Below are 26,536 nucleotides of genomic sequence, written 5' to 3' on the forward strand. Positions count from 1 at the left end.
ATTCATTATGTTGTCTTGTCCAACATCTACTTCTAAGCATGTGATAGTTTGGTGAGTGCTCACAATTATAGAATGTGTCTAAGATGATATATTTATATGTGAACCTCTCTTTCCTTATTACTTCTTATTAATTGCAACAATGACTGAGGTCTATCTTGGTCTATTCTCAATAAGTTTCAATCATCATTCTTGTTACATGTGAAGCTATCACTTTCCATAAGATCATCTCATGATCCTTCATGCTATCGTTCTTTTCATACTTTTGATCACGGCACAAAACAAAGCCCTTGACTAAGATACTCTTTATTATATAGCTCACAAGCTCGAATACATCGGGGAGACACAAGGCAAAAGACTCAAACTAAAACACTAAAGACTTATTCCACTAAGAGAAGAAATAAAAACCGAAAAGGAATGAACTAAAACAAAGGTAAAAGCAAAAGATATAAAGGTGATACGATACCAGGGCAAGTCCCCCAAGCTTGGCATAAGCCAAGGGAGTTGCCCATACCAATGCTTAGTTGTCTTCCTTTGGTGGTGATGGTGGTGCAGTTGTTGAAGCAGTCTTTGCCTTTGATTCCAAGAGAGCTATCAATCTTTAATTTATACCTTTGAGATATGCGACATGGTTTTCCAGCAAAACAACTTCGCGAGAAAGGGAAATATTGCGAGCATGAATTGTTTCACAAGACCTCAAGAGTTCAATCAAGGATGGAGACAGCACGTGGAGGAAGGGTTGGAGAAAATCTACTCCTTCAACGTCTTCAATGTTGAACATAGGTTGAACTTCCTCCCTAGCTTGGGTTTTCTCCTTAGCTTTGTCCCTGGCTTCCGTGACTTCTGCTCTTTTCAGATCAGCATCTACTTATTCATGAACTTGAGGGGGATTATTCTCCCCAACAGATTCCTGAGATATATTTGCTCTAAGTCTGCGGTAGACAACAAGCTCGAAACAAAAACAGAGGAAAACTGCACGATACGGAGGCCAAAACCCTCGGGCGTATACATAATGATTTTTTCTGGACCAGAAGGAGTGCTCCGCAAGAAAACGTGTCCAGGAGGCACACGAGGTGCCCACAAGCCATGTTGTCGCGGCCAGGGGGGAGGCCGGGGCAACCAAGCTTGTGACCGCCTCGTGCGCTCTCCGGACTGCTTTTTATTTTTCTAATTTTCCATAAATTCCAAAACGGAGAAAATTTCCTATTGGAAGAGTTTCAGAGTCCAATTACTTAGTGAAACACATACCTCTTCGTTTTCAGGGTCTGAAATAGGCTGATAAACATCCCTTATGTACTCCTCTGGAGTTATGACATTGATGATATTGGTCTCAACATTTATGGGAGTACCACAGATATAATGTTTGATTCTTTGCCCATTTACCACTCTAGGAAAATTACCTTCCGTGTTATTGATTTTGATGGCACCGGAACGATATACTTCCTCGACAACGTAGGGACCTTCCCATTTAGAGAGAATCTTGCTTGCGAAGAATCTTAAGCGAGAATTGTATAGCAGAACATAATCACCTACATTGAACTCTCATTTTTGTATTCTTTTGTCGTGCCATCTCTTAAACTTTTCCTTGAACAACTTGGCATTCTCATATGCCTAGGCCCTCCATTCATCTAATGAGCTGATATCAAACAACCGCTTCTCACCGGCAAGTTTGAAATCGAAGTTCAGCTCTTTGATTGCCCAATAAGCTTTGTGTTCCAGCTCAAGAGGTAAATGACAGGCTTTACAGTAAACCATTTTATACGGCGACATGCCCATGGGATTCTTATAAGCCGTCCTATAAGCCCATAGTGCATCATCAAGTTTGCTAGACCAATTCTTTCGAGATCTATTGACGGTCTTTTGTAAGATCAATTTGATATCCCTATTACTCAAGTCCACTTGACCACTAGACTGAGGATAATAGGGAGATGCAACTCTATGGTTGACATCATACTTAGCGAGCATCTTGCGGAAAACACCATGAATGAAGTGTGAACCGCCATCAATCATCAAATATCTAGGGACTCCAAATCTTGGGAAAATGACTTCTTTAAGCATCTTAATAGAGGTGTGGTGATCAGCATTTCTAGTGGGGATAGCTTCTACCCACTTAGTGACATAATCCACAGCAACTAAGATGTGGGTATACCCATTTTATCTCGGGAAAGGTCCCATATAATCAAAGCCCCAGACATCAAATGGTTCAATGAACAGTGAATAGTTCATAGGAATTTCCTGATGCTTACTGATGTTCCCTATTCTTTGGCATTTGTCACAAGACAAGACAAACTTATGGGCATCCTTGAAGAGAGTGGGCCAATAGAAACCCGATTGCAATACCTTATGAGCAGTTCTGTCTCCAGCATGGTGTCCTTCGTAGGCCTCGAAATGAAACTTCTACATGATTTGTCCCTGTTCATGTTCAGGCACACAACGTCTAATAACACCATCTACTCCTTCCTTATAAAGGTGAGGATCATCCCAAAAGTAGTGTCTCAAATCAAAAAAAATCTTCTTTTGCTCGTAGGTGAAACTGGGTGGTATGTATTTGGCTACGATATAGTTTGCGTAATCAGCATACCACGGTGCACTATGTGAAGTGCGGATGACATTCAATTGCTCATCAGGAAAGCTGTCATCAATAGGTCGTGGGTCATCAACGACATTCTCTAGCCTAGACAAGTTATCTGCTAGAGGGTTATCAGCACCCTTTCAGTCAACAACGTGCAAATCAAATTCCTGTAGCAGGAGAACCCATCTGATTAGCCTAGTCTTAGCGTCCTTATTCTCCATAAGGTATTTAATAGCAACATGATTAGAGTGAATAGTGACTTTGGAGTCAACTATATAAGATCTGAACTTTTCACATGCAAACACGATTGCTAAAAATCCTTCTCCGTAGTGGCATAGTTTCTTTGGGCACTGTCTACAGTTTTACTAGTGTAGTGAATGACATTCAACTTCTTGTCAACACTTTGTCCTAGAACAACACCAACAACATAATAAGTAGCGTCGCACATGATTTCAATGGGAAAGTTCCAATCAGGTGGTTGAACAATAGGTGCGGTTATCAAGGCCTTCTTAAGTATTTCGAAAGCTTCCTCACAATCCTCATCGAAAACAAAAGGAACATCCTTCTGCAGGAGGTTGGTAAGAGGCCTAGAAATCTAAGAGAAGTCTTTAATGAACCTTCTATAGAAACCATCATGACCTAGGAAACCTCGTATACCTCTGATATCTGTGGGGCAAGGCATTTTCTCAATTGCATCAACCTTAGCCTTATCAACTTCAATGCCTTTCTCAGAGATTTTGTGTCCTAAGACGATACCTTCATTAACCATGAAGTGGCACTTCTCCCAGTTCAAGACAAGGTTTGTATCTTTGCATCTCTGTAAGACTCGATCAAGGTTGCTGAGGCAATCGTCAAAGGAAGAACCGTAAACGGAGAAATCATCCACGAAAAGCTCAACAATCTTTTCAAAAAAGTCAGAGAATATAGCCATCATACATCTTTGAAAGGTGGCAGGTGCATTGCATAAATGAAAAGGCATACGTCTATAAGCAAAGGTACTGAAGTGGCAGGTGAAAGTGGTTTTCTCCTGATCAGATTGTGCAACTCGTATTTGCGAGAAACCTGAATAACCGTCTAGAAAGCAGAAGTGTTTGTGTTTAGATTGCCTTTCTAGCATTTGGTCGATAAACGGCAAAGGATAATGGTCTTTCCTGGTTTCCTTGTTCGGTTTCCGGAAGTCTATCACCATCCTATAGCCAGTAATAATTCTCTGTGGGATTAGTTCATTCTTATCATTAGGAACGACGGTGATACCTCCCTTCTTAGGTACGCAATGTACTGGGCTTACCCAGTCACTATGACCAAAAGGATAAATGATTCCTGCTTCCAGAAGCTTTAATATTTCTTTTCTCACGACCTCTTTCATCCTCGGATTTGATCTCCGTTGATGATCAGCAACTGGCTTAGAATCAGGATCGGTTTTAATCTTGTGCTAACATAGAGTGGGACTAATACCCTTTAGATCATCAAGAGTATATCCAATAGCAGCACGGTGCTTCCTCAATGTTTTTAATAACTTCTTCTCTTCATGATTCGAGAGGTGAGCACTAATAATAACAGGATATATCTCCTTCTCATCAAGATAGGCATACTTAAGAGTATCTTGTAACTGTTTTAGCTCGAACACAGGATAACCCTTTGGTGGGGGAGGATCCCCAAGCAGTTCAACACGTAGATTATTCTTGAGAATATGATATTGTTCTAAAACAATTTTATCTATCTCATCTCTTTCATCCATATGCATATCATTTTCATGTTCAAGCAGATATTGCTCTAAAGGATCCATAGGAGGTACGGCAATAGAGGCAAGAGCAATGATTTCATCCCTACCAGATGACTCTTTTTCATGGGGTTGTCTCCCAAACTTGGAGAAGTTAAATTCATGAGACACACCCTCGAAACTAATAGTGACAGTCTGTTTAATGCGATCAATGTGAGCATTGACAGTGTTGAGAAAGGGTCTACCAAATATGATGGGAAAAAAGCTATCTTGTGCAGTAGCCAGGACGAGGAAATCAGTAGGATACTTCGTCTTACCACACATGATTTCTACGTCTCTCACAATTCCCAGAGGGCAGATAGTGTCTCTATTAGCTAGCGTAATAGTGACATCAATTGGTTCTAACTCAGCAGGTGCAATCTCATCTTTGATTTCATCATATAGGGACCGGGGTATTGCACTAACACTAGAACCCATATCACATAAACCATGATAACAGTGATCTCCTATCTTGATAGAAACAATGGGCAGGCCAACTACAGGTCCGTCTTTGTCTTTCGCGTGAGGTTTAGCTATTCTAGCGGAGTCCTCACGGAATTTGATAACATGCCCGTCTATGTCTTCGGCTAAGAGATCTTTGATAATAGCAACACTAGGTTCAACTCTAATTTCCTCAGGGGGTGCCAGTGGTCTAATGTAACCCCTATGTATCACAGTTGGAGCTTTAGAATAATCTTTTTTCTAGCAGGGTAAGGTGGTTTCTCAATGTAGGCACAAGGAACAATAGGATCACTAAAGGCAACGACTTTCTCTTCAACTAGATTGGGTTTAACTATGTTGACTTCTACAGGCGGATGATACTTAAACCACTTCTCTTTGGGAAGATCAACATGAGCAGAAAAATATTCACATAGAGAAGCTACTATCTCAGAGTCAAGTCCATACTTAGCACTAAAATCTCTAGAAGTGTTTGTTTCAACAAAAGATTTAACGCAATCAAACTGGAAATTCATACCTGACTCCTTACTTTCTTCAAGCTCCCAATCTTCAGAGTTACGTTTGATTCTTTCCAATAAATTACACTTGTGGTCAATATTCTTCTTCATAAAAGAACCGGTACAAGAAGTGTCAAGAATGGTACGATCTTCATGAGAAAGCCGAGCATAAAAGTTTTGAGTGATAATTTCTCTCGAGAGCTCATGATTGGGGCATGAATATAGTATTGATTTAAGCCTCCCCCAAGCTTGAGCTATGCTTTCCCTGTCATGAGGCCAAAAGTTATAAATATAATTCCGATCACGATGTACTAAATGCATAGGATAAATCTTTTGATGAAATTCCAATTTCAACCGATTGTAGTCCCATGATCTAGTATCATCACAGAGCCTATACCATGTCAACGCCTTATCCTTCAAAGATAAAGGAAAGAGTTTCTTCTTTACCTCATCCTCGGGCAAACCTGCAAGTTTCAATAAACCACAAACTTCATCTACATAGATCAGACGCGAGTCTGGATGTGATGATCCATCTCCTTTAAAAGGATTAGCCAGCAGTTTCTCAAGCATACCCGAAGGAATTTCATAAAAGATATTTTCAGTAGGTACCTCAGGTTGAGGAACAACTCCTCGTGCTTTCGTTCGTGGTGAAGATACCCCGAACAAACTCCTCAAAGGAACAGTTTCCATAGTGACAAGTGACAATAAATTTCAGCACAATATATAAATGTTTCCTTACCAAATTCCACTTACCAAAGGCGCCTCCCTCCACGGCAACGGCGCCAGAAAAGAGTCTTGATGACCCGCAAGTATAGGGGATCAATCGTAGTCCTTTCGATAAGTAAGAGTGTCGAACCCAACGAGGAGGAGAAGGCTCTGATAAAAGGTTTTTAGCAAGGTATTAACTGCAAGCACTGAAAGTAGCGGTAACAAGTGATGGTGTAGTGAGGTGAAACGTATCAAGCGAAAAGTAACAAGTAACAAGTATTAGCAACGGTGCAACAACGTGGCCCAATCCCTTTGGTAGCAAGGGACAAGCCTGAGAAAAGTCTTATACGAGGAAAAACGCTCCCGAGGACACACGGGCATTTCTGTCATGCTAGTTTCATCATGTTCATATGATTCGCGTTCGTTACTTTGATAGTTTGATATGTGGGTGGACCGGCTCTTGGGTACTGCCCTCACTTGGACAATCATCCCACTTATGATTAACCCCTCTCACAAGCATCTGCAACTACGAAAGAAGAATTAAGACAACGTCTAACCATAGCATTAAACTAGTGGATCCAAATCAGCCCCTTACGAAGCAACGCATAGACTGGGGTTTAAGCTTCTGTCACTCTAGCAACCCATCATCTACTTACTACTCCCCAATGGCTTCCTCTAGGCCCAAATATGGTGAAGTGTTATGTATTCGACGTTCACATAACACCACTAGAGGAAAAACAACATACATCATATCAAAATACCGAACGAATACCAAATTCACATGACTATTATTAGCATGACTTATCCCATGTCCTCAGGAACAAAAGTAGCTACTCACAAAGCATAATCATAATCATGACCAGAGGTGTAATGAATAGCATCAAGGATCTGAACATAAACTCTTCCACCAAGTAATCCAACGAGCATCAACTACAAAGAGTAATCAACACTACTAACAACCTTACAAGTACCAATCGGAATCGCGAGACGGAGATTGGTTACAAGAGATGAATTAGGGTTTGGACAGGATATGGTGCTGATGAAGATGTTGATGGAGATGACTCCCCTCCGACGAGAGGAGTGTTGGTGATGACGATGGCAATGATTTCCCCCTCCGGGAGGGAAGTTTCCCCAACAGGATCGTCCTGCCGGAGCTCTAGATTGGATCTGCTCAAGTTCCGCCTCGTGGCGGCGAAGAATCCACGAAAAAGCTCCACCCTGATTTTTTCTCGGACGAAACCCTTCATATAGCAAAAGAGGGGGGCCAATGGGCCACCAGGGTGCCCACAAGCCCTGTTGCCGCGGCCAAGGGGGTAGGCCGTGGCAACCAGGCTTGTGGGCCCGTGGTTGCTCCCCTATGACGCTTCTTACGCCCAGTATTTTTTATATATTCCCAAAAAAATCCACGTTGATTTTGAGGGCGTTTGGAGTTGCGCAGAATAGAGGACTCAGACTAGCTCCTTTTCTAGTCCAGAATTCCAGCTGCCGGTATTCTCCCTCTTCAAATAAACCTTCCAAAATAAGAGAGAAAAGGCATAAGTATGGTACCACAAAGTATAATAACAGTCCATAAAGCGATAAATATCAACAAGAAAGCATGATCCAAAATGGACGTATCAGTGGCTAACTCTAAGCACTTGAGCAACCAATTCATGATAATACCTCATCCCATTTTAATAGTATTGGCTTTCCTATGGACTCAAAGTGATTTCTCAGAAATATAAAATGCTGAGTCTTCTTTCTTGAAGCTTGAATCAATCCTATTCCTTTCGTTCATCAAGGGGCTTCTCCACACAATCCTATAGCCAAACCTCTCTGTGGACTATACCTGAAATATACTAGGTAAAAGTGTTAGTCCAAGAGACAATGTACGTTGTCATGAATTATCAAAACCACCAAGGGAGCATATGTGCTTTCAATCATGGTTGTTTTCGATGATAGTTGATGAAGTAGACAAAGTGCTCGGAGTTGGAAGAGAAGTGTGAGAAGACCTCAAAGACTTTGCCGAACCAGGAAAGCAACCCTTTGACCATGTCTAAGAAACTACTTTTATGCATGTCAAACAACTCTCGTTCCAATTCATTGAATCATGTTGAATCGATGTCCACCTTAGTGGGTTGTCTCCGGTAGCACCCCGTTGATACTTGCACTGAGCATGACACAACCTTCCTATGAGGGTTGTGTGGGTGGGAAGTATTTAGGTTGTTGGTAGTGCAACGCATGGGATCGGGTACATGCATGGAGACAATAAAAAGAGAGGATTTCAAATGTTCTGCGAAAACCCCGTCGGGTTCCACTAATGCCCGAGGATGATGTGTTGAGCTAGGTAACCACCTGATGAGGGAGTGGTATACCAAGGCCAACTGTGTGAGTGGTTTCTAAAAATCTAATTAGCTTTAAGATTTGTCGACCTTCCAAACCTTACATGTACGACCACACTACCCCTTATGGGACAGGGCTTTGCTGATTACTCTGGTCGGTGCTAGTAGAGAGCCAGCATTACTAGTGTAGGGAGTGATGTGGTCACTCTCGAGAAGGGGTCATACCAAGGAAGGGCGACCATGGGGCGTTTTTACAGACACCGGGCACACTGTTGTGTGCCCTCGTGGGGTGATATCTCCCCGTTGCATGCGCACGGAAGACGAATGTGGCGCGGCGGCTCTCGGTCGATCGGCTGCGGCTCACAGTGGCGGTGGGTGGGAGTGTGGGCATGGGTAGTGGCGGGGAATGGAAACGAAGACAGCGGGTGGTCATGTCGTCGTGGTGAGGTTCGTGCTCCCGAATGGGTCTCCCTCCTGGTGAGGCTCATGGACCACCATCCGGGCGCTCATGCGAGGTGGGCTGACAGATGGAGGTGAAGCGAGTGGTGGCAGATCTGGTCGAAGAAGTGCGGAGAGGCTGCCGGCGATGCCCCGCCCGAACCCTAGCCCCGAATGCATTGAGATGGATCTCCCTCCTTCTAGTTCTTCTCTCCCTTCTGGTGAGGGAAGGGGAGGGGCGAGAGGAGGAGGGTGTGGGGAAGTCCATGGGTGAGAGGAGGAGGATGGTGGCAAGCTCCTCAGAAGGGAGGTGGCAGCGGTGATCTGGAAGGGAGGAGGAGAACTCTCGCTCTGGCTCTCTCTCTCCATCGAGCGAGACAGGGATGGGTTCGTGGGGAGGGAGAGTGAGGGATTGGGTTGACCACTGCGCTGCCTGCTGTTTGCCGATTTGGACACAATGACATGTGGGGACCTGGCTGGGATGTGTGGTGGATGTGGTACGTGGGGCTGTCCGCCACATCATCGATCTAGGTGAGTTTGGTTCCACCCAATAGGAAAGCTTCAAATAATTTGTGTTTCTTCATACTATTACTTTTGCCAAAATAAACTTGTTTAAACTTAGTAAAAAAAATCAAAGCAACTCCACGCCTTCTAGAGACTATAAACCAATACCACACCAAATTTCATAAACATGAGAGCTAGTTTACATTTTCAAATATTATTAATGGTCATACGCGCTGTTTTGACCGCATTTCAAAATTGACATGAAAAATTCAAAATATTGGAAAACTTTCGCATTGTGTCATTGTATGTGACCAAGTTACCAATAAAAATAATAAACTTGTAATATGACAACTATTTTTAAAAAATGTTCTCACAAATGAGCTATCATGTGGGAAGACTCATAACTTTCAAGCCAAATGATCAATTTTATGGCCATATTCATCGCATAGTTTGTTTGAATGATCTTATATTGTGCAAAAGGATGCATTTTGGAACTGAAAACAATGTTGCCTAAGCAAGTTTTCATTCTCTTTGAACGGAAAATTCATTTTCCATTTTTCGAGTGCCCAAAATGAGTTTTTTGTGAAGGACCTACCATATATTTGTTGTAAAGTTGGACCAAATCATTTTTATAGAATACTAGGTCATATTTAATTGATATTTGACCAAATGGTTGGGTGTAACAAGATTTGAGCCACCTCTTGTGAAAAAGACAAATTTCCGTCGAGTCAGCACGAAGCGGGTCAAATTTGAACTACAGCTCCCTCATAGTTTGCTCATGATTTTTTTACAAAAATAATTTCTAGGTACATAGGTATATATTTAATCACAGAAACACAAAAAGGTTTCCAATATTCAACCACTAGATAGGAACGGTCATACCCGTCGTTTTGACTCCATTTTGAAACAGACATGAAAAATTAAAAAAAATCAAAAAAATTGGAAAATCTTGCATTGTGCCATTAAATGTTACTAAGTTACGAGGAAAAATATGAAACTTCTAATATGCCAATTATTTTTAAAAAGTGTTCTTTGAAATGAGCTATCATGTGTGAAGATTCATGGCTTTCAAGCCAAATGATCAATCTTATGGCCACTTTCACGACATAGTTTGTTCAAATGATCTAATGTTGTGCGAAAGGGTGCATATTATAATGGCAAACAATGTTAATTAAGGAAGTTTTCATTTTCCTTGGATGAAAAATTCATTTTCCATTTTTCAAGTGCGCAAAATGAGTTTTTTTGTGAAGGACCTACCATATATTGGTTGCAAAATTGGACCCAATCATTTTTTTAAATACCAGGTCATATTTAATGCACAATTGACCCAATGTTTGGGTATTAAAAGCTTTTATCCACCTCTCGTGAAAAAGACAAAATTCGGTTGATTCACTAGGAAGCGGGTAAAATTTGAACTGCAGCTGCATTATAGTTTGCTATTTATTTTTTCCAAAAATATTTTTAGGTACAAAACTATCTATTTAATTAGAGAAACACCAAAAGTTTTCCAAGATTCAACCACTAGATAGGATCGGTCATACCCGTCGTTTTGGCCGCATTTTGAAACATGCATGAAAAAATAAAAAAAGAGAAAATTGGAAAACCTTCGCATTGTGCCATTAAATATGACCAAGTTGCGAGAAAAAATAATTTACTTGTAATAGGACAATTATTTTAAGAAACTATTCTCAGAAATGAGCTATCATGTGTGAAGATTCATCGCTTTCAAGCCAAATGATCAACCTTATGGTCACTTTCACGGCATAGTTTGTTCAAATGATCTAATATTGTGCGCATGGGTGCATATTATAATGGCAAACAATGTTGATTAAGGAAGTTCTCATTTTCTTTGGATGTAAAATTCATTTTGCATTTTCAAGTGCCCAAAATGAGGTTTTTTTGTGAAGGACCTACCATATATTTGTTGCAAAATTGGACCAAATCATTTTTCTAAAATAGTAGGACATATTTCATGTACAATTGACCAAATGGTTTGGTGTTAAAAGCTTTTTTCCACCTCTCATGAAAAAGACAAATTTCTTGCAATTGAGTTGGAAGCGGGTTAAATTTGAACTGCAGCTGCATTATAGTTTGCTTTTTTATTTTCCTCAAAAATCATTTATAGGTAAATAAGTATCTATTTAATCAGAAATTCATGGTGTGGTGGCGAGGCGTCGATGTTTGGATGGTGGGCGAGGGCTCCAACTCTAGATCGCGTAAACTAGCATGCCAGTCGCGTGGTCACCGCCTGATCGTGGCGTTGCCACGTGTTCTGGGTGGACTAGGCATGTCTGGTGGGTTGGACACTCCCTCGGTAGGTGTTAGGAAGAATAATTCAAAAGAAGAATTTCACGAGTAGAAAGAAGTAAGCTTAAAGATGAATTAGCACCCAAGTGTTTGATTAGCGGTGGGGGAAATGCACATGGAGAATGGGCCTAACTTTTGGCTGAGGATGATCACGTACTAAAGAGACTCTCTTGGCAAATTTTTAGATCAAATGGATGATCCTAGGTAGCACTTGCTGTGTAAAGTACCACACTTTTAAGAAATATGGATGTTGAAGCTCGGATGAAATGAATGAATGGATTGAGCTGAAATTTGGTGGATGTTGTTCATTTGAACATATAAAGGAACTGTTAAAAGTTTAGTCCATTTGGACATGCCGAAGTGACACTTCCTTCACAACATGCCAATCTAGACAGAAAATGGTAACTAAAACTCGGCTCACATATATGATTGGATTAAGATGAAATTTGGAGGAGGATGATAATTCGGGCACATTAAGGTATTGTAAAAAATTCATAAAATTTGGATATATAAAAATAGTACTTCCTTCACAATGCTCTCCATTCAACAGAACATTGGGAAAAATATTGAGGGAAACTAGCTAAATTAAATGACTTCAAATTTGGTGGAGGAAGGTTCTATGGTAAGTTTCGTGCCTTGGTAAATTTTCATCAACTATAAAGCAATATAAAATATAGTTGCTTCACAAACTGAAAATATTACCAGAAACAAAGATTGGATGATGAGCTCACATGGATTGTTCGATGGCTCGAAGTGCCTGGGAAGGCAACATCGTTAGCGAGGGGCACATCGAGTACCTCCGCTATCACCGCATGCTGCCTCTGGCGAAACTCGTTGCCGCTCGCGTCCTGGGGGGAGAGGGCTCTCCGGCCCCGAGAGCTGGCAAGGTGGTGGTGTTCACTAAACACTTCGTTCGCGGGTTCAAGCTGCCGGCAAGCAACTTTATCTCCGGCTTCCTGGCGCACTTCAGCCTGCAACCACACCATCTTGCGGCAAACACCGTGCTGCAGCTGGCCGCCATTGTCACCCTCTGCGAGGGTTTCCTAGTGATCGAGTCGTGTCTAGATCTTTGGTGCCCACCTTGATATTCTCTAGGTGGAAGGCCTCACGGTCGAGGATCTTCTCGCCACCATGGTGCCGTGCCAGATTCTTCCGTTGGAGCACCGACCGCATCTGATCTATTAGATGAGCGCCTGGCGTGACCCATGCCGGCTTTCGACAAAGGAGATGTGTGCCGACAAGGTGGCACAGCGAGTGAATCTGATCTCCTCCACAACCATGGACAAGGGCGGCGCTTGGCATGGGGAAAAGCGCCCTATGATCGGGATCATCCAGCCCTGATGGTAAGGAGCGTGACGAAAGTATTCTTTACTTTTCTTTGGGTTTCAGCCCGGCTCCTGTCGCCGGATGCCGGCTACTCTTCAAATTGTTTGATCGTCTGCGCGTCTATCGCCAGCCGGCAGCTGACCTCGACGCGTCGGACCCCGAAGAGATTGAGGATGTGGATGAGGTGGAGCCATGACCGGCAGGTTCCGAAGAAGTCGAGGATGTGGCGGATTCGGAGGGGACAGAGTCACTGGTGAGTTTCTTGCTTCTGGATTGCTTGACTTGACCGATAATGACGGGGAGTCACCCCCACTGTGCGATGCAATTGCCACGGAAGATCTGGAGGAGCTGGAGGATGTCTCCAGTCCAACGGGAAGACGACCGCGTCGAGCCATTCCCGAGCCGTTCGAGGATGATGAAGGAGCGAGGAGGAAGGGCAAGTAGGCCGTTGCCGCTAAGCCTCGTTGGGTGAGCAGCCACACCTTTCTGTTCCTTTGCTTGTTTTGGTTTCCTTTGTGGGAAGCCCTCACCAGTCAGGATACAACAAGCAGAGCCGCTCGGTTAGCGATGGGGGAGGAAGTCTCCAACAAGGAGCAGGCCACCTGGGTTGAGGCAGATGCGGCGAGGAAGGCGCTAATCGAAGAAGAGCGCCGTCCGTGGGAGGAGGCGGCTCAGAAGGCTGTCGTAGGCTAGGACCGTCTCAAGAAGCGAGCAGCCCACACCGCTCAGAAGCCGCCATCCCAGGAGAGGCGGCCCAATACGAAGCACGACCCCGCACCGCGGAGGGAGGTGGATGTGCGGGCTGCCGAGCAGACGCGCACCGGCACGAGTACGGCAGACGCCGCCAAGGACGTCGAGCCGGAGGCAACTGACACAGCACCGGAAGTGCCCGAATTCGGACAGGACGTCATGTCGGAGGGACCGATGGACATGCTAGGGATCGAGAGCCTGCCGCCAAGGATGGAGACCCTAGGTGGTGGACTTAAAGTCACGGGCGAGTCGGCCTCCATGGCGAGAGTTGGGGCCATGGGGACCGAAGCTCTCACCGCGCAAGCGCCCCGTCGGCTTGACGCGTTGAAGGAGCCGACCAGGACCACCCCACTGGGAGACAACATTCTAGTTGTGTTCATCCGCACCCCGCCCGCCTCCGGAGCCGGCCCCTGGAGTCCTGGAGCACGACCAGAGCGAGCCGTATGAGTATTTCCCCAGCACCATGCTGAGCGGAGTTCCCGTGCTCATCGTGGCGTTTGCCCGAAGCCGCGATCACGTAGAGCATGCAGCCCAGGTGGCACGGGAGGATCTGAACCGCCTTGAGTAGTGGGTTGCGGTAAGTTCTCCTTCTCTGTCGGATTTCGGGCTCCGCAAAACCCTAAAGATTCGAACTCAGGGGCGTGTACCAAGATCTCTAACTGGCTCGCTACTCACTGCGAATGGCAAGAAACTCACTCGATGGTGAGGAAGACACAGAACACGGCGGTTTACCCAGGTTCGGTCCGCTGAGCATAATACCCTACTCCTGATTTCGTGGATTGCCTCTCATGGAGCTTGGTGTACGAGCTAGTACAATGCTCAAGAGCCTCCGAAGGCTGGGTGGCTTTGTGTGATGCTAGTGGGTGAATCCATCCCCCCCTCTATGAAGTAACTTATCCTCTATATATAGTGGCGGCTCTGGTCCTCTTTCCCTTATCGTTTCGACGGAAAGGGATCCCACAATGGCCAATTTTGAAGGGGAACAGGGGAACATACTCCCCTAGCCCAAAGGTGGTCTTCGCCTGCAAAGTGGATGCCCGCGCTGCAGGGACGGGCCCAAGGATGACGTATGTCCTGCTGGCGGGCGGTGACGGCGTTGTTGCACCAGAAAGGAAACCTTTGGAAGATGCTTTTGGGAACCCTGGTACGTCATTACCCCCTTTGTACTAAAGGGGAAACTGCACCGCCCTGCTGCCTGCTACTCGCTCGTCCTTCCACTGCGTTATCCCTGACTCCTGAGGTAGAGCCTCACCTCGAAATATCCGCCGCTCTAGAGGGGTCCTGAGGAGGCCCCCTTACGGGTCTTGAAGTTGTTTCTCCTCGTGAGGCTTGGCCCCATGCAAGGGCCTTGCCTTGAGGGGAGTCGGGGTTTATGAAGCATTGAGGGTCGATGAAGCGGGTCAGCCCTGGGCCATAGGTAGGCAGATCTAGGTACCCCCTTTCCCAGAACGCCGACAGTAGCCCCCGTGCCCATGGAGTGCTTGGGTTGGCTTCTAGGCAAAGTCTTGGGGGGGCGGCCTGAGACGCCGCGGCCCCTAAATGCTTGTGGGCTAGGCCGGTGCGCATCACACGACAAATGTTGGGTCTTCCTTGTCTTCTATCTTCGCCCGAGTCATTAGGAGCCTGGCTTATTGCATCGGTCCATTATTGCTTTCCCTTCGCCCACATTCGCTCTTCGTCCTTGGTCTCCAACTCCAAACGGCGTCTCCCAGATCCAGCGTCGCGCCGCTCCCTTGCCAGTTCAGCGATGGCACCCGCCGCCAAGTAGAAGACAGAGGCGCAAGGTCCTGCCCCGGCTCCTCTGCTCTCGGAGTGCACGCTTTCCAGGGATGTGGATCTCGCCCCCGTGCTTCCATGGACAGCGGCCGAGTCCAATGAGCACGGGAGGACCCCGATCTAGCCTGGAGCCGTAGAGAAGCGGCCCGCATCGAAGGCGGCATACCCCTTCTTCCTCCACAGTGTCTACGCTGGGATGGTACCGCCTTTCTCCCAGTTGTTCACCGCCATCTTGAACCATTATGGGATCCAGGCTCTTCACCTCCAGCCCAATTCTGTCTAGCTCATGTCCGTCTTCGCTATCTATTGCGAAGCTTTCATAGGTGTGCAGCCTTCAGTGGACCTCTTCTGCCACTTCTTCAGCCTGCACCTTCATGACGGTGCCCATTTGTCGGCATGCGTCTCGTTCGTGGTGGCCCACAACAGCAATCTGCTCCTGAAGGCCGGGAAGAAGGTGGAAAACTTCAGGCAACATTGGGTTCTTATGAGCCTCAAGGACGCCAACCCTCGGCTGGAGGAGCCGAAGGGGCTGCCTGAGAAGACTTCCGCGTGGAATTCAGAAAAGCTCTCCGACCCTCAGGCCGCACCCGTCCTGGAGCGCTTCTCCCGTGACATTAGCGCCAAGAGGGTGACATGTGGGATGATAGTGAAGGAATTCTTGGCGCAGCACCTGGCGCCCCTATGGGCCAACTCCAGGCCCCTCTGGGACTACCGCGCCGGTGACGACGAGCTCAGGCTCTAGTCCCAGGACCTTTCCCACTGAGGAGTTGAGCAGGACGCAATGATGGAAGGAGCCGTTGCGGCCACCAAACGGTGCGAAAAGGCGGAGGCTCGCCTGAAGGCCCTCAAGAAGGACAAGCCAGGTTAGCCAAGCTGCGTCACGTGCGGGAGGAAGAACTCACGGCCCGCGAGGCCAAGCTCTCTACCCGGGAAGAAGAGATGTCTTGGAGGGAGAATCACCTAGGCGCCAAGCAGGCGCGCTAGGACGAGCAGGAGAAGGAGGTCGCCTTGAGGAAGCCCCTCCTCGATGCTGAGGGGGAAGCCCTCACCGCGGCCGAGAGGAAGACGGTCGCGAAGCTCGTCGGCTTCCCTATTGTTGAGGACAGGATTCGCGTGGCGCTTTGCTCCATCTGTCGGGATGGGTTCGACGAGCCTCTGGCCACTCCGGAGAGCGGCTTCACCGTGCTCGCAGTGGAGCTCGCCGTGGCGTTGGAGAACACCGTCGTCCAGGTGGACAAGATCTTGGACAACGAGTGCCGCGACCTCTTCTTTAAGACGACAACACGCGTCTTCAGCGACCTTCATCTTCGCGAGCCGGGATTCGACTTCGGCTCCGTGATCCTATCATTCCCCACTGACGACATCCACAGCACTGCGGAAGCGGTGAAGGGCCCCGTGAAGGCGTTGGTGAAGAGGTTCGCCTGCATCGTGCTACTTCTCAAACAACAGCGCCAGAAATTGACACGTTGATGGAGATTGGGCTTGTGTTGGTTTTTCCCTTGAAGAGGAAAGGGTGATGCAGCACAAGAGCAGTAAGTATTTCCCTCAGTTTGAGAACCAAGATATCGATCCAGAAGGAGGGTCTCGTCAAGTCCAGAGTACCTGCGCAAACAGAAACAAACTTACACCCAACGCTTCAACCGGGTTGTCAATCCCTTCAAGATTGTTTGCAAAAGTGAGATCTGAAGGCGGAAAGTGCAACGAAGTAAAAAGTGTAAGGCTAAAAATATGGTGTGGAGTAGACCCCGGGGGCCATAGTGTTCACTAGAGGCTTCTCTCAAAATAGCAAGTATTACGGTGGGTTAACAAATTACTGTCGAGCAATTGATAGAACCGCGCAAAGTCATGATGATATCTAAGGCAATGATCTAGCATATAGGCATCACGTCCGAGACAAATAGACCGATACTTTCTGCATCTACTACTATTACTCCACACATCGACTGCTATCCAGCATGCATCTAATGTATTGAGTTCATGACGAACAGGGTAACGCTTTAAGCAAGATGACATGATGTAGAGGGATAATCTCAAACCAATGATGAAAACCCCATCTTTTTACCCTTGATGGCAACAACATGATACGTGCCTCGCTACCCCTTCTGTCACTGGGTGAGGTCACCGCACGGTATGAACCCAAAACCAATCACTCCTCCCATTGCAAGAATCATAGATGTAGTTGGCCAAACAAAACCCACAACTCGAAGGGAATTACAAGGATATGAAATCATGCATAAGAGAGATCAAAAGAAACTCAAATAATATTCATAGATAATCTGATCATAAATCAACAATTCATAGGATCTCGACAAACACACCGCATAGGAAGATTTCATGGGATAGATCTCCATGAAGATCATGGAGAACTTTGTATTGAACATCCAAGAGAGAGAAGAAGCCATCTAGTTACTAGCTATGGACTCGTAGGTCTATGGTGAACTACTCACGCATCATTGGAGAGGTCATGGTGTTGATGGAGAAGCCTTCTGTGTCCGAATCCCCCCTCCGGCAGGGCACCAGGACGTGCCCCAGATGGGATCTTGCGGAGACAGAAGCTTGCGACGGCGGAAAAGTGATTACGATGCTCCCCTGATTTTTTGGGAATATTTGGGAATTTATAGGCGCAAGATCTAGGTCAGGGGACCTCCAGGGGGCCCACAAGACTGCATGGCGCGGCCCCCTGGCTGCGAGGTGGGGGCTTGTGGGGCCCCTGGGGCTCTTTTGGCTTGGCCCCCAAGCTCTCCGATCTTCTTCTGTTCCAGAAAAAATCTTTTCGGGGATTTTATTCTGTTTCGACTCCGTTTCAAAATCTCCTCTGAAAGGGGTCAAAAACATGGAAAAAATAGGAACTGGCACTTGGCACTGAGTTAATAGGTTAGTCCCAGAAAATAAATAAAAGGCATGCAAAACATCCAAAGTTTGACAAGTTAATAACATGAAACCATCAAAAATTATAGATACGTTGGAGACGTATCAAGCATCCCCAAGCTTAACTCCTGCTCGTCCTCGAGTAGGGAAGTGATAAAGAACGGATTTTTATGTGGAATGCTACCTAGCATAGTTGTCCTTTGCAACTTCTTTCACATGGCATGAATGTTCAGATCCGTACGACTCAAAACAATAGTTTGCTATTGACATGAAAACAGTAATACTTCAAGCAAACTAGCAAAGTAATCATGAACTTTCAAAATGACAAGGCCAAAGAAAGTTATCCCTACAAAATCATATAGTCTGGCTATGCTCCATCATCCTCACACAACTAATGTAAATCATGCACAACCCCGGAATTGGCCAAGTAATTGTTTTCGCACTCTTACTTTCTCAAACTTTTTATAACTATCACGCAATACATGAGCGCAAGCCATGGATATAGCACTATAGGTGGAATAGAGTGTGGTGGTGGTTGTGAGACAAAAAGGAGGAGATGGTCACATTGACTCGGCGTATCAATAGGCTATGGAGATGCCCATTAATACATATCAATGTGAATGAGTAGGGATTGCCATACAAGAGATGCACTAGAGCTATAAGTATGTGAAACTCAAGGGAAAACTAGTGAGTGTGCATCCAACTTGCTTGCTCACGAAGACCTAGGGAAATTTTGAGGAAGCCCATCATTGGAATATACAAGCCAAGTTATAAAACGAAGATTGCGGCTAGCATATGGTAGTGACAAAGCAAGAAGCTCTCATTTGGGCTCTTAGGCCTCTTTTTTCTTTTCTCTTTATTTTTGTTTTTGGGCTCTTTGGCCTTTTTTTTATTTCCTCACATGGGACAATGCTCTAATAATGATGATCATCAAACTTTTTAGTTACTCAAAGCTCAAAGATCACAATGATGATGACTCCATAGGAAATGCCTCCTGCAGTGTACCGGGATATGCAACGATCTAGTATGATCATGCAATGGCAATATGAAAGTGACGGCACAAGCCATTAGACGGAACAGTGGTAGTTGCTTGGCAATATATCTCGGAATGGCTATGAAAATGCCATAGTAGGTAGGTATGGTGGATGTTTTGAAGAAGGAATTTGGTGGGTTTGTGCACCGGCAGAATTGCGCGGCGCTAGAGAGGCTAGCAATGGTGGAAGGTGAAAGTGCATCTATACCATGGACTCAACATTAGTCATAAAGAACTCACATACTTGTTGCAAAAGTTTTTATTAATGATGGAAACAAATTGCTAAACGCATACTCCGAGGGGAAGGGTTGGTAGATGCAAACCATCGCGCCATCCCGACCTCAACACAAAGGATGACAATCAATAGATCAATTATGCTCCGACTTGCTAACATAGCGGTTCACCATACGTGCATGCTACGGGAATCACTAACTTCAACAGAAGTATTTCTAGATTCGCAACACCCTACTAACATAACTCTCAATATTACCGAATCCGTGACTCAAAACTAATTGAGAGGAATCGAAACTTCTCTTTCTACTCAATGCACATGAAGATGGAGGTTTTTGCATCCTCTTTGGGTACCTAGCACATGGGACTACTTTCATAGCATAAGCCAACTACCAAATCACGCACCGTCGTGCTCTAAAGATATAAGTGAAGCACAAGAGCAAAAGTATCTAGCTCAAAAGATATAAGTGAAGCACTAGAGCAAATGTATCTAGCTCAAAAGATATAAGTGAAGCACTATGAGCATTCTAGCAAAATCACGATGAGTGCATGTCTCTCTCTCTCAAAAAGGTGTGCAGCAAGGATGATTGTGACACAACAAAAATAAAAGACTCCTAAGATACAAGATTCTCCAAGCAAAACACATATCATGTGGTGAATAAAAATATAGCTCCAAGTAATGTTACCGATGGATTGAAGATCAAAGAGGGGATGCCTTCCCGGGGCATCCCCAAGCATATGCTTTTTGGTGTCCTTGAATTTGGCTTGGGGTGCCTTGGGCATCCCCAAGCTTGAGCTCTTTCCACACCTTATCTCTTTGTCCATGAGAACGTCACCCAAAACTTGAAAACTTCACAACACAAAACTTAAACAGAAACTTGTGATAACATTAGTACAAGAAAACAAACTACCACTTCTTTTGGTACTGTAGAAAACTTGAATTCCATCTATATTGATGATCCGCTACTGTATTATCACTTTTCCATGGCTAGTACCCCCTGATACTAACCATAGTTTCATCAAAAAAAGCAACCAACTCAATAAAAACAGAATCTGTCAAAAACAGACCAGTCTGTAGCAATCTGTATACTTCGTATACTTCTGGTACCTCAAAAAATCTGAACAATTACGACGGTCTTAGGAAAAAGCATATCAATCAAAAGAAAAAACAATCAACTCAAAATCTCTTTCTTAATAAAAATGAAAAATCATCTCGTGAGCGAAAAGTTTCTGTCTTTTTCCAGCATTATCAAACAACCATTACCAAGACTAGTCATAAAGGCTTTGCTTGGCTCAAACACAAAAAGAAACACAAAAACCTCAATCACAACAGAATTGTGAAAGTGTGGATGCAACAAAACAGAAAGAAAAAAGATAAATTCATTGGGTTGCCTCCCAACAAGTGCTATTGTTTAACGCCCTTAGCTAGGCATAGTAGCGATAGAATCACGTATCGTCGTCTTTGGTGCTCAAACCATAAGTAGCGTGATCACTTATCATCTTGAGGTTTTCATCTTTATTGCTAGATGATTCACCACTACTTTTAGGAACAAAGACAGGCTTGGTGATTTTATTGTGGGCAAAATTGGGAGTATTCTGCACAGCGGCAAAAGCGGAACCCAAGTTGGTTATAACATCCTCTAGTTTGCTAATCCTAGCGGAATCATGACCTAGCTTTTCGCTAACTGTGGGTTCCTTCTCCTTTAAAATTTTCAAAACCATTCCCATCTTGTATCCGTACTGAGTGATTCGATTGTGGATCTTTTTATCCAAATTCCCGATGAGTTCAATCGTAGCAACTTTATTTTCAATAGCGTCCAGCCTACGCATCACATGTTCCAGAGTTAAGATAGTTCCATTAACCATGAGTGGGGAAGAGCCTACCAAATTTATCACACCTCCATAAGAATCAACGGTATGGCTACCCAAGAAATTTCCACTTACGACGGTGTCAAGAATATACCTATTCCAAGGAGAAATACCCACATAAAAACTGCGAAGCAAGACAGTAGTGGATTTCTTATGAGTTGATCTACTGTGCGCATTGCAAATCCTATACCAAGCGTCCTTTAAGTTTTCTCCCTCAATTTGTTTGAAATTGATAACTTCGCTCTCGGGAGTATTGTTCGAAGTGGTGGATCTAGCCATCAGGATACACTATCCCACACAGACGAGCAGAAAGCAAGAGAGAGAAAAAGGGCAAACGAAAAAGGCGAACGAAAGAGGCAAATTGGTGAAGTGGGGGAGAGGAAAACGAGAGGCAACTGGCAAACAAAGTAAATACAAGAGATGAGTTTGCGACACTGCTGCTGCAACAAAAGCCCTTCCAACGGCACCAGAAATAGGAGTGTTACTTGATACTCCTCAGCAACGGCACCAGGAATCCTTCAGCTGCGGCTACGCCTTAAGGGACTTCCTAGGCAAGTATGCAAAGGATTTCCCCCGTGCCTTGGAGCCTTGCATTGGTGTTCCCTCGAAACGGAAAGGGTGATGTAGCACAGCGGTGGTAAGTATTTCCCTCTGTTTGAGAACCAAGGTATCAATCCAGTGGAGGAGTATCTCAAGATCCAGCACAAACACAAAAGCTTGCTCCCAACTCTATGAAGGGGTTGTCAATCCCTTATAGATTGTTTACCAAGTGAGAACTGAAAGCAACAAAGTAACAAGCAAAGTAAAAGCGGAGGTGTAAATGATGGATGTTAATAGACCTGGGGGGCCTAGTGTTTACTAGTGGCTTCTCTCATAAAAGCAAGTAGACGGTGGGTGAACAAATTACTGTCGAGCAATTGATAGAACCGCGCAAAGTTGTGACGATATCTATGGCAACGATTATATCTATAGGCATCACGTCCAAAACAAGTAGACCGATACTTTCTTCATCTACTACTATTACTCCACACGTCGACCGCTATCTAGCATGCATCTAGTGTATTATGTCCAAAAGAACAGAGTAGCGCCTTAAGCAAGATGACATGATGTAGAGGGATAATCTCAAACCAATGATGAAAACCCCATCTTTTTACCCTTGATGGAAACTAATTAATGTGTGCCTTGCTGCCCCTACTGTCACTGGGAAAGGTCACCACATGGTAGAACCCAAAACCAAGCAGTTCTCCCATTGCAAGAATCATAGATCTAGTTGGCCAAACAAAACCCAAGACTCGGAGAGACTTACAAGGATTTCAAATCATGCATATAAGAAATTAGCACAGACTCAAATATATATCATAGATAATCTGATCACAAATCCACAATTCATCGGATCTCGACAAACACACCGCCAAAGAAGATTACATCGGATAGATCTCCATGAGGATCATGGAGAACTTTGTATTGAAGATCCAAGAGAGAAAAGAAGGCATCTAGCTACTAACTACGGACCCGTAGGTCTAAAGTGAACTACTCACGAGTCATTGGAGGGGCGATGATGATGATGAAGAAGCCCTCCAACTCCAAAGTCCCCTGTGGCAGGGCGCTGGGAAGGGTCTCCAGATGAGATCTCATGGAAACGGAAGCTTGTGGTGGCGGAAAAGTAGTTTTGAGTCTCCTGTGATTTTTTGCTGAATTTTTGGGAATATATAGGCCAAGGATTTAGGTCAGGGGGCGGCCAGGGAGGTCACAAGCCCTGCCGCCGCCGCTTCCCCCCTAGTGGCGGAGTGGGAGCTTGTGGGATCCCTGGAGCCCACCTGGCTTGGCCCAGAGGCCCCCTGATCTTCTTTCGTTCGGGAAAAAATCATTTCGGGGTTTTTATTCCGTTTGGACTCCGTTCCAAAATCAGATCTCAAAAGAGCCAAAAACACAGAAAAAACAGGAACTGGCACTTGGCACTGAATTAATAAGTTAGTCCCCAAAAAGATATAAAAAGGTACATAAAACATCCAAAGATGACAAGATAACAACATGAAACCATCAAAAATTATGGATACGTTTGTGACGTATCAAGTATCCCCAAGCTTAACTCCTGCTCGTCCTCGAGTAGGGAAGTGATAAAGAACGAATTTTTGATGCTTTCATGCTACCTATCATAGGTGTCCTTTGTAATTCCTCTTATGTGACATGAATGTTCAGATCCATTAGATTCAAAATAATAGTTTGCTATTGACGTGGAAACAATAATCATTCAAGCAAACTAGCAAGGTAATTATGAACTTTCAAAATAACAAGGCCAAAAGAAAGTTATCCCTAAAAAAGCATATAGTCTGGCTATGCTCTATCATCATTGCACAATGAATTTAAATCGTGCACAACCCCGGTATTGGCCAAGTAATTGTTTCACACCTTTACTTTCTCAAACCTTTTTAACTCTCACGCAATACACGAGCGTGAGCCATGGTTATAGCACTATAGATGGTGTGGAATGTGGTGGAGGTTGCAAGACAAAAAAGGAGAAGATAGTCACATTAACTAGGCATATCAATGAGCTGTGGAGATGCTCATCAATAGATATCAATGTGAATGAGTAGGTGTTGCCATACAAATGATGCACTAGAGCTACGAGTAAGTGAAAGCTCTTAAAGAAAACTAGTGGGTGTGCATCCAACTTGCTTGCTCACGAAGACCTAAGGCAATTTTGAGGAAGCCTATCATTGGAATATACAAGCCAAGTTATATAGTGAAAATTTCCCACTATCTATATGGTGGTGACAAAATGAGAGACTCTCAAGCATGAAGATCATGGTGCTTAATATGCACAAGTGTGGAAAAAGTGGTAGCATTGTCCCTTCTCTCTTTTTCTCTCATTTCTTTTGGTGGGCTCTTTGGCCTCTTTTTTTTGGTGGGCTTCTTTGGCCTCTTTTATTTCCTCACATGGGACAATGCTCCATTAATGATGATCATCACACTTTCAACTCAAAACTTAGAGCAACGATGACTCTATATGGAATGCCATCGGTAGTGTACCGTGGCAATGATCTAGCATGGCATAGACATTAATGGAAACATCATGCTAGCTATCTTACGATCATGCAATGGCAATGTAGACGTGGTGGCACATGTCATGGTGGTAGTTGCATGGCAATATATCTCGGAATGACTTTGAAAAAGCCATAGTAGGTAGGTATGGTGGCTGTTTTGAGGGAGGCTAATGGTGGGTTTTGTGCACCGACGAAAGTTGCACGACAATAAGAAGATAGTGATGGTGGAAGGTGAAAGTGCATCTAAACCATGGACTCAACATTAGTCAAGAATAACTCATATACTTGTTGCAAAAGTTATATCAGTAATCGAAACAAAGCATTCAAGGCATACTCCTAGGGGAAGGGTTGGTAGGTATAAACCATCGCGCGATCCCGACCGCCACGCAAAGGATGACAATCAATATACTAATCATGCTCAGATTTCATCACATAGCGGTTCACCATACGTGCATGCTATAGGAATCACTAACTTCAACACAAGTATTTCTAGATCCATAACACCTTACTAGTATGACTTCAATATTACCATAACCACAACTCAAAACTAATTGAGATGAATCAAACTTCTCTAACTATTCAATGCACATGAAGGTGGAAGTTTTCGTATCCCTTTGGATAACTACCCCTTTTGAGACTACTTTCAAAGCATAGATCAACTACCAAGCCACACACCGTTGTGCTCTAAAAGATATAAGTGAAGCACATAGAGAAAAAGTGTCTAGCTCAAAAGATATAAGTGAAGCAGAAGTGAGCTGAATTGTCTACCAAAAGATATAAGTGAAGCTCGACAAAATCACGGTGAGTGCATGTCTCTCTCTCTAGGTGTGCAGCAAGGATGATTGTGAAACAAAAATAAAAGACGCCTACGATACAAGACGCTCCAAGAAAAAACACATAACATGTGGTGAATAAAAATATAGCCCCAAGTAACGTTACCGATGGATTGAAGACGAAAGAGGGGATGCCTTCCTGGGGCATCCCCAAGGTTAGGCTTTTATGGCATCCTCAAATCTCTTGGGGTGCCTTGGGCATCCCCAAGCTTGAGCTCTTGCCACTCTTTATCTTTTTGTCCATAAGAACTTCACCCAAAACTTGAAAAGTTCACAACACGAAACTTAAACAGAAACTCGTGATAACATTACTATGAGAAAGCAAACCACCACTTCCTTAGGTACTGTAGAAAACATGAATTCTACTTGTGCTGATGTTAGGATACTGTATTTTCAATCTTCCATGGCTAATACCCCCCAATACTATCCATATTTTCATCAAAATAAGCAACCAACACTACAAAAACAGAATCTGTTTACAACAGACCAGTCTGTAGCAATCCGTATATTTCGTATACCTTTGGTACTTCACAAATTCTGAAATATTACGACATTCTGGAGAATTTGCGTATAAATTTGCAGCAAAAAGAATCAACTCAAAAGCTCTTACAGAAAAAATGAAAATTCTTTTCATGAGCAGAAAGTTTCTGTGTTTTCCAGCATGACCAAACGATCATCCCCAAGACTAATCATAACGGTTTTGCTTGGCACAAACGCAAAAAGAAACACAAAAAACACAATCATAACAGAATTATGAAAGTGTGGAAAACACAAAACAGAAAGAAAAATGATAGATTCGTTGGGTTGTCTCCCAACAAGCGCTTTTATTTAACGCCCTTAGCAAGGCATTCAATGATGCTCTCACAAAAGACAAGAATTGAAGCACCACGAGAGCATCCTAAAGCATGTGAAAATCACATCTAATTCTAACATACTTCCTATGCATAGGCATTCTATAGGAAAACAAATTGTCAAGACAACCAATAGCTGCCATATGCAGGGAAGAAGAAAAAGACAAGAGCAATCTGAACATCACGAGAGGTGATTTGGTAATATGAAGGTTTCTACCACAATATTTTCCTCTCTCATAGCAATTACATGTGGGATCATATTCAAATTCAACAATATAGCTATCCCATAGGATATTCTTTTCATGATCCACATGCATGCAAAGTTGACGCTCTTAAAAAATAGTGGGATTATCATCAAATAAAGTCATGACTTCTCCAATCCCGTTTTCAGTA

The sequence above is a fragment of the Hordeum vulgare genome, chromosome 2H, assembly GCF_904849725.1.
Source record: "Hordeum vulgare subsp. vulgare chromosome 2H, MorexV3_pseudomolecules_assembly, whole genome shotgun sequence".
Classification (NCBI taxonomy): domain Eukaryota; kingdom Viridiplantae; phylum Streptophyta; class Magnoliopsida; order Poales; family Poaceae; genus Hordeum; species Hordeum vulgare.